Here is a 10,430-nt window from a genome sequence, read left to right as displayed (position 1 = left end):
CCTTTGATGTCCTGAAAACCAGTAAAATGTCTTCAAGGAATGCACAACCAGGATTTTAAGAGTCCCATCTCAGTGCTGTGAGCTGGAGCATTACCAAGATGCAAGAGCTCCCTCATGACCATTCTTTGGTTTCCTCCCGCCACGACTTTCCTATTTGGTCTGCTCAGTTAGGTGATTTTGACACACCTTGACAAATTTTTTGTTTTCGTCAGTTCTACCTGCTACTGGCCATCCTGAACTCTCACCAGAGATGCTTTTGTCCCCTCAAACACTGCCGGTTTCCTCATGGTCTCTCCCCCCATCTTTGCTCTAATATGTCCGACTTCACCTCCACTTTTGGCCAATTTAACAAGATGGCATCTTATGCACAGCTTTCCAAAGGGAGAACTTCAAAGGTGACGAGAGTGACATTCAGCTATGCAGTACTTTCGTGTCACAACAGAGGTTACGGAGCTCTACACTAATTTAAGCTTTTGAAATGCTCATCATTTCCCACAGGTCAGGAATGCAAGCAGCTAAATCTGCTGGGGCTGTAGTCATCAGGCCTCCACTAAAGAGAGCTGCTTACCAAACCAGGACTGGGAAATGGTTAGAAGCTGCCCTCAGCTCCTTGCGCTATGCTGTCCTAACAAGACAGCTTGCTTCAAGGGGAAGGAATGCACAACCAGGATTTGAGTCCCATCTTTCCAAGGTGAGATTCTATAACAGAATTATAAACTGAAAAATTATCCAGTGTAGGCCCAATACCAGTTAAACCTGAGACCAGAAAAGTTGTAGAGCAGATATCTAGGGGTGGTGTTTGTTAACTCTTCAATGATTATCTCCAATGACCAAACACAACAGTACAGATTTAAAAAATCTTATTTTAATTTTTCTCCAGATAGAAGTTTAATACATTAATTCTTCAAAGTTAGGACACAGTCCTTGAAACGCTTTAAACAAGCACCTTGTGCAACTGCTAGAACTGCTTTAACCTTCAGGGAAAACACACAGCCAGTCTTCTTACATTCCAGTTCCACATACGATGAAATTTCTAAGAAGGAAAGAGATTACCATCAGTGATCCACTCTGATCTGAAGAAATTTGTTAAGGATACAGAGGTAGGTAGAAAAGCCTTGGCTGCTCCAAGTCTGCCTGCTAGATGTACATTTAGTACCAGAGGAAGGGAGATGGGAGATTCCTCACTAAGCCCAGCTTGTAACCCCCGTTGTCAAGATGTTTACCCTATGTTTTGGGAAACACATGGGACAGAAGAGACAAATCCAGAATGAGAATGTTATCAGTAAGCCAAGTTTTTAAAAGGTGAGAAAGTATGTGCCTGTAGTCTCCCAGCTACTCAGGACGAGAGGTAAGAGCATCTATCCCATAAGTCTCAAGAGTTCCAAGCTGTGGCGGATTGACTGTGGCTCACATCTATAACTCTAGCCGTTTGGGAGAACTGCTTGAGGCCAGGAGTTGAAGACCAGCCTGGGCATCGGAGCAAGATGCCATCTCCAAAAAAAATTAGGTAGAGACATAATGTGTACAAATTACATCAGTGACCTACTAAGTATTTTAGGTGTAAGGGTCACTGCTACACAGTACAGAACAGCGTTACCTTTATATAAATATTAGCCTTTAAGGACAGAAAGCAACGTTGCTCAACTTCAAGTAGCAAAAACAATGCACATTTAGACACCCATAGAAATACTTCAAGAATGAGTTATCAGTGATATAACCACAACTTTCATGTTTGAGCTTTTTCCATTAAAAAAGCTAGAGGCTGGGCACATTGGCCCAGCCTGTAATCCCATCACTTTGGGAGGTAGGTGGATTGCCTGAGCCTATGGGTTTAAGACCCACCCCTGGGCAACTTGGTGAGACCTGTTTCTACAATAAAAACAAAACACTGTCCTCAAGGGATGGATGAAAACTGGTATTAGCTTGCTTATTTCATCAAGGACACTAGGTCAGTCAGGGATAACTGGTCCAAGTAGCCTCCCTGTATTGGGGAAGACTGAAGGTCAATGTATGGAAAGCATACAGCCAAGATCTGACTCATTTAGACCAATTTCACTTACACTTTCACTCATCTGCATGGCTGACCTACTGTAAATTCCAGCCATGTGACCAGGCGTGAAGTGCAGTGTCCCTAAAGGACACAGAAAACGGGATGGCATCACTTTAAACATTATATGTCAAAGCAAAATGGCTCCATTCAATGTTCATTGTTTTCTTCTAAGACCTATTACAGCGTGGTAATTTACCATTCTACAAAAAAGATGCCTGCACACAGCATGTTTATTGCAGCACTATTCACAATAGTAAAAACATGGAACCAACAGTGCTGCCCATTGAAAGTGGACTGGATAAAAAAAAATGGAGCACATAAACATGAAGGAGTATTACACAGCCATAAAGGACAAAATCATGGACTGTGCAGCAAAATGGATGGATTTAAAATCTTTCATAACACATGGCTCCTGACCTACAAGTTAACAGATGAGGCTAAAATAAGCTATCTGAATGCTGAAACCCAACATGAGTAAACCCAATTATCACTAGAAAACAGACTGTGATAGGGATAAGCAGAAAGCAAGGACAGAATCTCTGGGGCCAATGCATCAGACAAAACTGGCCAACAGTGTAGACAGAGATCAACAGAGCCGATCTGATGAGGAATGAATTATCAGCTGCAAAGGCCAAATTTGAGAAACCAAGGGGAACAATCCCGTATTGAAAAGTAAAGCAGATTGGGTGCAATGGTTCACATCTATAATCCCAGAACTTTGGGAAGTTGGAGTGAGAGGATTGCCTGAGCCCACAGGTTCGAGACCAGCCTGGGCAACTTGGCAAGAATTCATCTCTACATTAAACCAAAAAATTAGTTGGGTGGGGCGATGCGTGCCTGTAGGTCCAGCTACTTAGAAGGCTGTGGTAGAAGATCACCTGAGCCCAGCAAGTTGAGGCTGTAGTGGCCTTGAGAGTGCCACTGCACTCCAGCCTAGGTAACAAAGACTCCGACTCAAAAAAAAGTAAATCATTGACCACACGTCCACAGATTCTGTCTACTTAGCTGAGGAAGACACAGGACATCACTTACAATCCTTTCCCATATCTGGATTCATCTTGGTCCATCCAAAGCCTGGCTTCCACCAACAGCAAACCTGAGTTGAAAACACAGGAAGATGAGCTCCCATCAGCTAGATGCCCAAGAAGTGGGGGTAAAGGAGCTGTTCAAGCTGGCATATCAGACAAAAACTGGCTTAGAGAAGTTAGATCAACATGGTCGATCTGTTGGGGAAAAAAGTTCAGTCATCATGTATGCCAGTAGAAAGCTCTTAAGCCTGAGAAAACCTTAAGTGAGCAAGATTTGGTTGGTATGCTTCTGTATCTGCAAGCCCATTCAACACTTGAGCACTTGTACCATGTCCTGTTGTTGGCAATATAGCAACCAAGACAAACACCCCTGTGCCTTCAGAGCCTACAGCCTATTTTAGTACAGGCCATATGGTGAGAGTCTCATGTGGCTGAAGAATCGGAAAATCCTTGACATTTACTGAATCGAGAAGTGATCAGGAAGTTGCATGTTAACACAAGATGTTGTCACTCTTGAACACTAGCAACAAAGTTAGGTGGCTTTCCAAAATATGTCAACACATAATCCATCAACTTGGAAGTGTCCAAGAAATCACGTGCGAAAGAACAGAATCCAAAAATGTGCATCACAACTGCACATGGTGGCTCACACCTGTAATACTAGCACTTTGAGAGACTAGGCAGAAGGAATGCTTGAACCCAGATCAACAGCCTGGACTCCATGGCTGTAGTCCCAGTTACTCAGGAAGCTAAGGTGGGAGGATTGCCTAAGCTGAGGTAGTTAAGGCTAAAGTGATCTGTGAATGTACTTTGTCCTGGGCAAGAGACATGGACTCAAAAAAAAAAAAAAAAGTGCATTAAAAATAAAAACACCTTTCCCCAGGTTTATTCCACGTTGGACATTTCTCAGAAACCCGTTTCTTCACCAGAAAACTAGGTCTAATTATGTAAATTCTGAAAATTAAAATAAAGCAATTTAGACACTTTAAAAATACCTAGTGGCTAAATTTCCAAACATTCCAAATTTTCCTAGGAAATCAAGAGGCTCAATTCATTTTTTTCTACAATAAACCAAGAGGCTAACACTTACCTGGTCAGATCAAAAACCGCAGACGTCTGCATGTAGTTCTCTTGGAGGCCCAGGGGTGAGTTCTTCCTTCATCATCCATGTTGTTTGGCCAATGGCTAGGTCCTGGGCCTTGGCACCCAGTTATTGAACTATCGGTCTAATATTTGGTCTTATCCCATTGGATGAACTTAGCTATCTTGGAAGTCCCGTCTATAGATTTTTTGGGTCTAACTTGTCCCAATGGTTATGAATGCATTCGATGAGGGTATCCAGAGAGAGACTGTCTCCCATGGCATTCTGTAATGAGAGGGGATAAGGAAATTCTAGGGTTAAACTAATTCAAAGCATTCTCTGAACCAGAGTCATCTCCCACAGGATACTACTTGGCATACATCAAATTTGAGGGTTTGGGGAGGCAAGGTTTTAGTCACATTGATTATTAAATTAACTGGGCATCCAGAAATTCCAAATTGTTCCCATCTTTGGGTTTCAATCCAGTCCCTAATATTAAGAATTATGCAATCATTTAAAGTAAAGTTTTCTTATAAAACCATACGCATTATATACCCATTAAAATTAAAGTCACAGTAACAACTTTTCTTAGAGGCAATGGTGAATCAGACATGTTTGGATTATTTCCAGGGGAGGAAATAATCCCATGGACAGTCAGAATTAAGGTGGCCTTGACATAATTGCTTAACACAGCACAGATTTAATAGAGAATAAGGCAAATACTATGATCAATAATGAGTAAACTGCCTTATGTGAGGCTAGTTATTAATTTTCCTGAATTTGAACTTTAAAGGCTTACTTTGGGGAAGTTTCCCATTGATCCAATTCCTCTATTTTTACCAAAGTTTCCATGGTTGATTTCTTGACTCTAATATGGTGTGTCCTTTCTTTCTCAACAGTCTGTATGGCCATTTCTGTGGTCAGGGTCCCTCCCAGCTTGGTTGGAGCTTATTTTCTTTCCAGGTTTGGTCTGCACCCAGTCTTCAAGCTGGTAATGGTGAACTGCAAACTCAAGGAGTTTGAGCAAGAAGTCCTTTTAATCTAAGGGAAGACAGGATGGAAGAAATATCAAGTGCATACTCTTTGAAGAATTAGTATTGTTTGTCTCCATGGTTGACCGGTCTACCTAGGTACACCCATATAATCATCCATAGGGCAACAGGACTACGTTTTTTTCTGGGGGCTGTCCTAAGGAGAGCTACAGGGAGACATTTAATCCACGGTAATTTAGTTTCTAGCCTGAGTTTGGTTATGTGCATTTTTAGGGTTTGATTCAATTTCCTCCTGAGGATGGTGGGAGGGGAGGGATATGAAAATCCCACTGGATTTGAAGTCCTTTTGCAATTCCTTTGAGGTAAAATGACTTGTTACCTGCATCAACATTTTCAATTAAGCCAAAACTAGGGATTACCTTTTCTAGTACTTTTACTACTGACCCCACTGGTGTCAGTGTTACTGGGTAGGCTTCTATCTATCTGATAAGATGACCAACAATTACCAACATTCAAGTTTCCCAACCTTGGGCATTTCAGTAAAGCCAATTTGGATGCTTTAGAAGGGCCTTAATCACAGGAGTCTTCCTTTCATTTCCTGAAAAATTATATATGCTTCACCAATCTGTTTAGCAGTAGTGTAGATGCTTATATATCCAAAAGTTTTTAAGAGGGTGTCACACATGGCTTGAGATCCCCAATGGCTCCCTCAATGCAATTGTCATTAATTCCCTCATAATTGGTTTATTAACCATTACTCTCCTATCTGGAAGAAGCCATTTACCTTCTTTATTCAGAAAAGCTCCCAATCCTCTCATTTCTTATTCAGTAAACTGGTATTGCAGTGATTGAGGGTACATTAGGGGAAGGATGTAGGAGCTTAATTTCATTTTCTCAAGTGGACTCCTTGGTTATTCCACCAGCTAATTTATTACCAACAGCCTCAAAGGAATTCCCCTTCTGATAGCCATTAACACGTGTTACTGCTATTTCGTTGGGAAGCAGTATGTTTTCCAAGACTTCCTTAGTTTCCCGTGAACTAGTTACTTTACTATTTATAAGACTCCTTTCTGTCTAAATCTTTCCAAAAGCACAGGCCACTTCAAAAGCATATTTAGAATCCATATAAATTATACCTTACTTAAGTAGATTTAATGCCTGATTAAGGGCAAATAATTCACAAGTTTGTACAGACCATGAGTTAGGCAATCTTTCTTGTAGATAACTGATTTTCATCTGTAATTGCAAAACCATTCTGTCTTCAACTACTCTAGAAGACTTGTCTATGAATAATCTAATTCCTTCAGCGTGGCCATTTCCATTAGTCTGGCTTTAGTTTGATATTCTTTGATATCTAGGCAATTATGATTTAGTTCTTTGCGTTTTATTTCTGGCACTGAAGAAAGTTGCTGAATTAAGATAGGAATCTATAGTCTAGTTATCAGGTCCTCTCTAGTATTGCTTCAATTTTTAAGATTGAGAAATCAGTTAACCAGTACCGAAGCTCTGACTGTGCTGACCATGAGTTTCTCTAGAAGTTAACTTCCGACTTTCCTTCATTAGTAGAGCTGTGGAAGCAATAGTCTGGACACATTCTGGCCAGCCCCTAGATACAATGTCTAACAATTTAGATATAAAGGCTACCAGCTGCTTCTTCCTGCCCAGTTTTGGGTAAGTACCCCAATAGCTGCACATCGATATATTGTTACAAACAGATGGGAAGGTATTTCTAAGGATGGAAGAGCAAGGACAGGGGCCATAATTAAATCCTGTTTTTAATTTCTCAAAAACTTGATGTTTCCTCCACTAATTTTGATAATTGTTTAGTTTTGGTTACATGAATCAATTCCACAATCTACAATAACCTAGTAGGTCTAGGAATTTTCTTAACTCCTGTTTTGTTTTTAGTGTGGGATGGTTAACTAACTATTCCAGTCATTTTCTCAGGGTTAATTGTTTATCTTCACTAATTATATGCCCCAGGTACTTGACTTTTTTCTACATTGTAGCTTATTTTTTGAAGACTGTTAATCCTTGGTGTCCCAAGAAATTAAGCAAATTTATGGTGGTGTCTTTCTCCAAGATTAAGAGACCACCTACATTTGTAGGATTATCAGACAAGGGTAGAAACTTGTCTAATATCGTTTCTAAAATCTGGCTGAACAAGTTGGGAGAGTCATTAAAACCCTGTGGTAACAGTCCAGCGGTATTCTTGTTTTCTCCCAAAGGCAAAGAGGGCTCTCCTCTCCAGATGTAGGGGGCAGGCTCAAAAAGCACCTTTTAGGTTCACCACGCTTTATAAACCATCTATGTTCATAGGGGATTTTAGTAAGAGCAAAAGGATTTCGCAGGTCTGCACTATTTGATTTTTTGTTCACAGATCCTGTACTTATCAGTAGATTCTGTCAGGTCTCTTTACGTGAAGTATTAGAGTGTTATATAGCAACATACAGGGTTCCAATAACCCGTATCTTTGATAAGGCCCTCAATTATTGGAGACCTTTTCCCTTCTATTAGGATAGAATATTGTTTTCTACACATAACTTCAGTTGGTTGTTTTAAAAAAATTTTATTTGGGGGAACCTTTAGCTCCCCGTTTCCTTCCTGGACCCATACATTGGAATTAATCCTATTATCCTTTTCTGTGAAATATATGCCATTTGAATTTTAATTTGATCCTGTTCTACTCCCAAGGCGAGACCTAGTTAAACAGATTTATTCCTGCTTCTGGAACAAAGAATGAACCTTTTGTTCCAGCTTCAGTCCTAATGGATGTTGATTCAAGTATGGAAACCTGTAATTCCTTTCACTCCTAAAACTAAAAGCTGTTAAGAATTTAACATTTTTTGGTTGCAAGATTAGAGAAGCGTGGGCTACCCCCTGTATCAACTAAGACTGTATCTTCTTTAGATTCCACCTTTCAATTTATCAAGGGTTCCTGGTGGGGCCTAACAACGAGGAACCCGTCTTCCCCATTCTTCACTATTTCCTTTTTCTTCCATAAGGAACAAAACCGGTTCCCACATTTGCAACATTTCCTTTCTCCCTGAGGCCCTTCCCCCCTAGTTTGTCCTTTCTGGCTTACCATCTTTGTTTAGGGCAGACCCACACTTTTCTCTTTACCATGGTTACCATTAATTCTTGAGTTTCTGATAGACCTGTGTCTCCTGATTCCTGACCTCTGTTCCTCCCCAGGACTGAAAGGGGCAAGTTTACAGTAGGAGATCCCAGTGCCTTCCTCCTAAGACTTCCTTGGGTCTCCCTAAGACTCCCTCACCTCCCACTTGAAGTGGGAACATAGGGAGGGCTTTGGGAAGCCAAAAGAGGGCATAATCCCTCTCTCTTCTGGTGAAACCAAACATTTATTATTTACATATAGAACCAGTTTGAGAAAGCTAATCCTCATCAGAGCCGAATCGTGGCCAGAACACAGAGCCCTGGCAGATTGGTTCCTTGGCCCACATAAAACAGAAGTTAATCATTTTACTTTTCCTTAGGATGACTAAGTTAAGTCATCCTTCCAATGTCTTAGCATTTGCCCCAGTGGACTATCTGGGAGAAATTCAGGAGTATCCTGTAATTCCTCCCTTCCTAGACCTAGCATTTTCATTTTCCATTCCCAGGCAAATGATCTCATTCTTGAGTCTCTTAATATTGGAGATTCGTTGCGAGGTAGTACTCCCCCTTCAACCAGCTCCCTCGCAGGAAATTGGTACTCCACACTCGCTTTGTGCCTGGGATTCATCTCAGTCACACACACCCAACCTACAAGAACCTCCCGACCCCCAATGCAGTATTTATAGTCCCCAATTTTCCTACCTTGGCTCGTGCACGAGGAAACCGGGTGATGCCTGCCCTTTTGAGCGTCTCCTTCGCCGACTCCCAGCTAACAGTCTCAGGTCTGCCTGTCGGGCTGCGGAGACACCCGAACTGAGTGAGCCACCGAAAATCGGGTAGGGCTTATCTCCCCCTCCGACAGCGTCCGACCTCTCAGTCGCAGGAATCCCAGACAAGCCCCCAGTATTGTGGGAAATGCCCGCATCGCTCTACTAACTCTACACAGAAACTCAGAGCGCAGCGAAGTTTTAATAGCCATCTTGTAAGAACCGGTGTCTGGTAGCAGGAACACCCCATAGCGTTACCACAGGCTTATTTACGTCCTAGTGGGCAAGTCCCTCTCCTGGTTACCCATTGGCTGGATAACACCGAGGTTATCATCACCCCCAAAGGCCTCCTAGGCAATTCTCGTTCAAATAAGGCAAAGTAAATGTTCCTAGGTTTCCGATTGGACTTCAGTATTTACTAATGCAAGCCGCCATTTTTCAAATAAAGCCCGCCCTTTCTTGAACAAATCAAGTCCGCCAAAAAAAGCCCGCCCTCTTAAAGAAAGCCCACCAAAGGAAGTAGTACCAGGAAATGGAGTGGGAATCGCCATTTTGAAAATTAATCAGCATTTTGTCCTCTACACAAGGGATTCGGCGGGTTCAGGATCCGCCCAGCAGCAAAGGCAGAAATCCTCCACCAACTCCCGTGGGCCCAAAGCTGCCTAAATTCGAGGGACGGAAAATCAGAAACGTGAACTTAGAACGTCCCATACCAACCAGGCAGTCCACGCACTAACCTGCCTGACCTGCCCCTAGCCCCCTGCCCTGTCGTCACCGTCTTCCTGCGAACCATCAAAGAAAGGGCATCCACCGCCATCTTCCCACGCTCGGAAATGAGCCCTGAAATTAACAGAGCCGGGCCTTTGGAGGCTGGTGTATCAGCACAAACTGGCTAAATATTCTAAGACATCAACATTGTCGATCTGACGGGGAAAAAAGCGAAGTCATCATTTACACCAGCCACGGGCCCGAACCCCCACGCCGAAGGCGCGAGTTTTCCCAGCGCTAAGGGCACCTCTCCGGGACCGCAAGGCCTTCTCGAGGTCAGAGCTGGGGGAGCCACGAGGACCGGGAGAGGAGGTCCGGCCGGAAGACGACGGCACAAAAATCGAGGAGGATCAGAGTCCTTGAATACAATACGGAAGTTTCCACTCACCACACACAAAACGGAGAGCCCGGGAGTAGAACGATACAGAACGGACGGCGGCAACAACAGAGCAAGAAAGGGCGAGAGCCGGCGACCAGAAAGACAGAGAGGCCCGCGGACCTCCCTTATATACCGTGAGAAGGCTCTCGCGCCTGCGCACTGGGCCCGACGCGCTCCGTTTCCCGCCCGCACCGCGCGGGTTTCCCTGGGAAATGTAGACTCGGGGCCGCCCAGCCCGAGGCGCTCTA

General features: G+C 43.0%; 1 long non-coding RNA gene across 2 annotated transcripts; it reads right to left on the bottom strand.

Annotated features, from left to right (window-relative positions):
- Positions 1-843: 843 nt before the first annotated feature.
- On the bottom strand, positions 844-10,280 carry LOC103264296. 2 transcript variants are annotated; one of them, XR_504561.2, is made up of 6 exons: positions 10,192-10,280; positions 8,971-9,064; positions 4,959-5,200; positions 4,169-4,444; positions 3,083-3,146; positions 844-1,033 (listed from the first exon to the last, which is right to left on the bottom strand). It is a non-coding gene; the product is annotated as an uncharacterized LOC103264296 (long non-coding RNA). The 2 variants fall into 2 exon arrangements; XR_504562.2 differs by having other exon boundaries at positions 5,000-5,200.
- Positions 10,281-10,430: the final 150 nt, after the last annotated feature.

This window comes from Carlito syrichta, unplaced genomic scaffold (assembly GCF_000164805.1).
Source record: "Carlito syrichta isolate Samal-C Ts95f unplaced genomic scaffold, Tarsius_syrichta-2.0.1 Scaffold305642, whole genome shotgun sequence".
Lineage (NCBI taxonomy): Eukaryota > Metazoa > Chordata > Mammalia > Primates > Tarsiidae > Carlito > Carlito syrichta.
The sequence above is the reverse complement of the archived record's forward strand: the minus strand, read 5'-3'. Positions and strand labels throughout refer to the sequence as shown.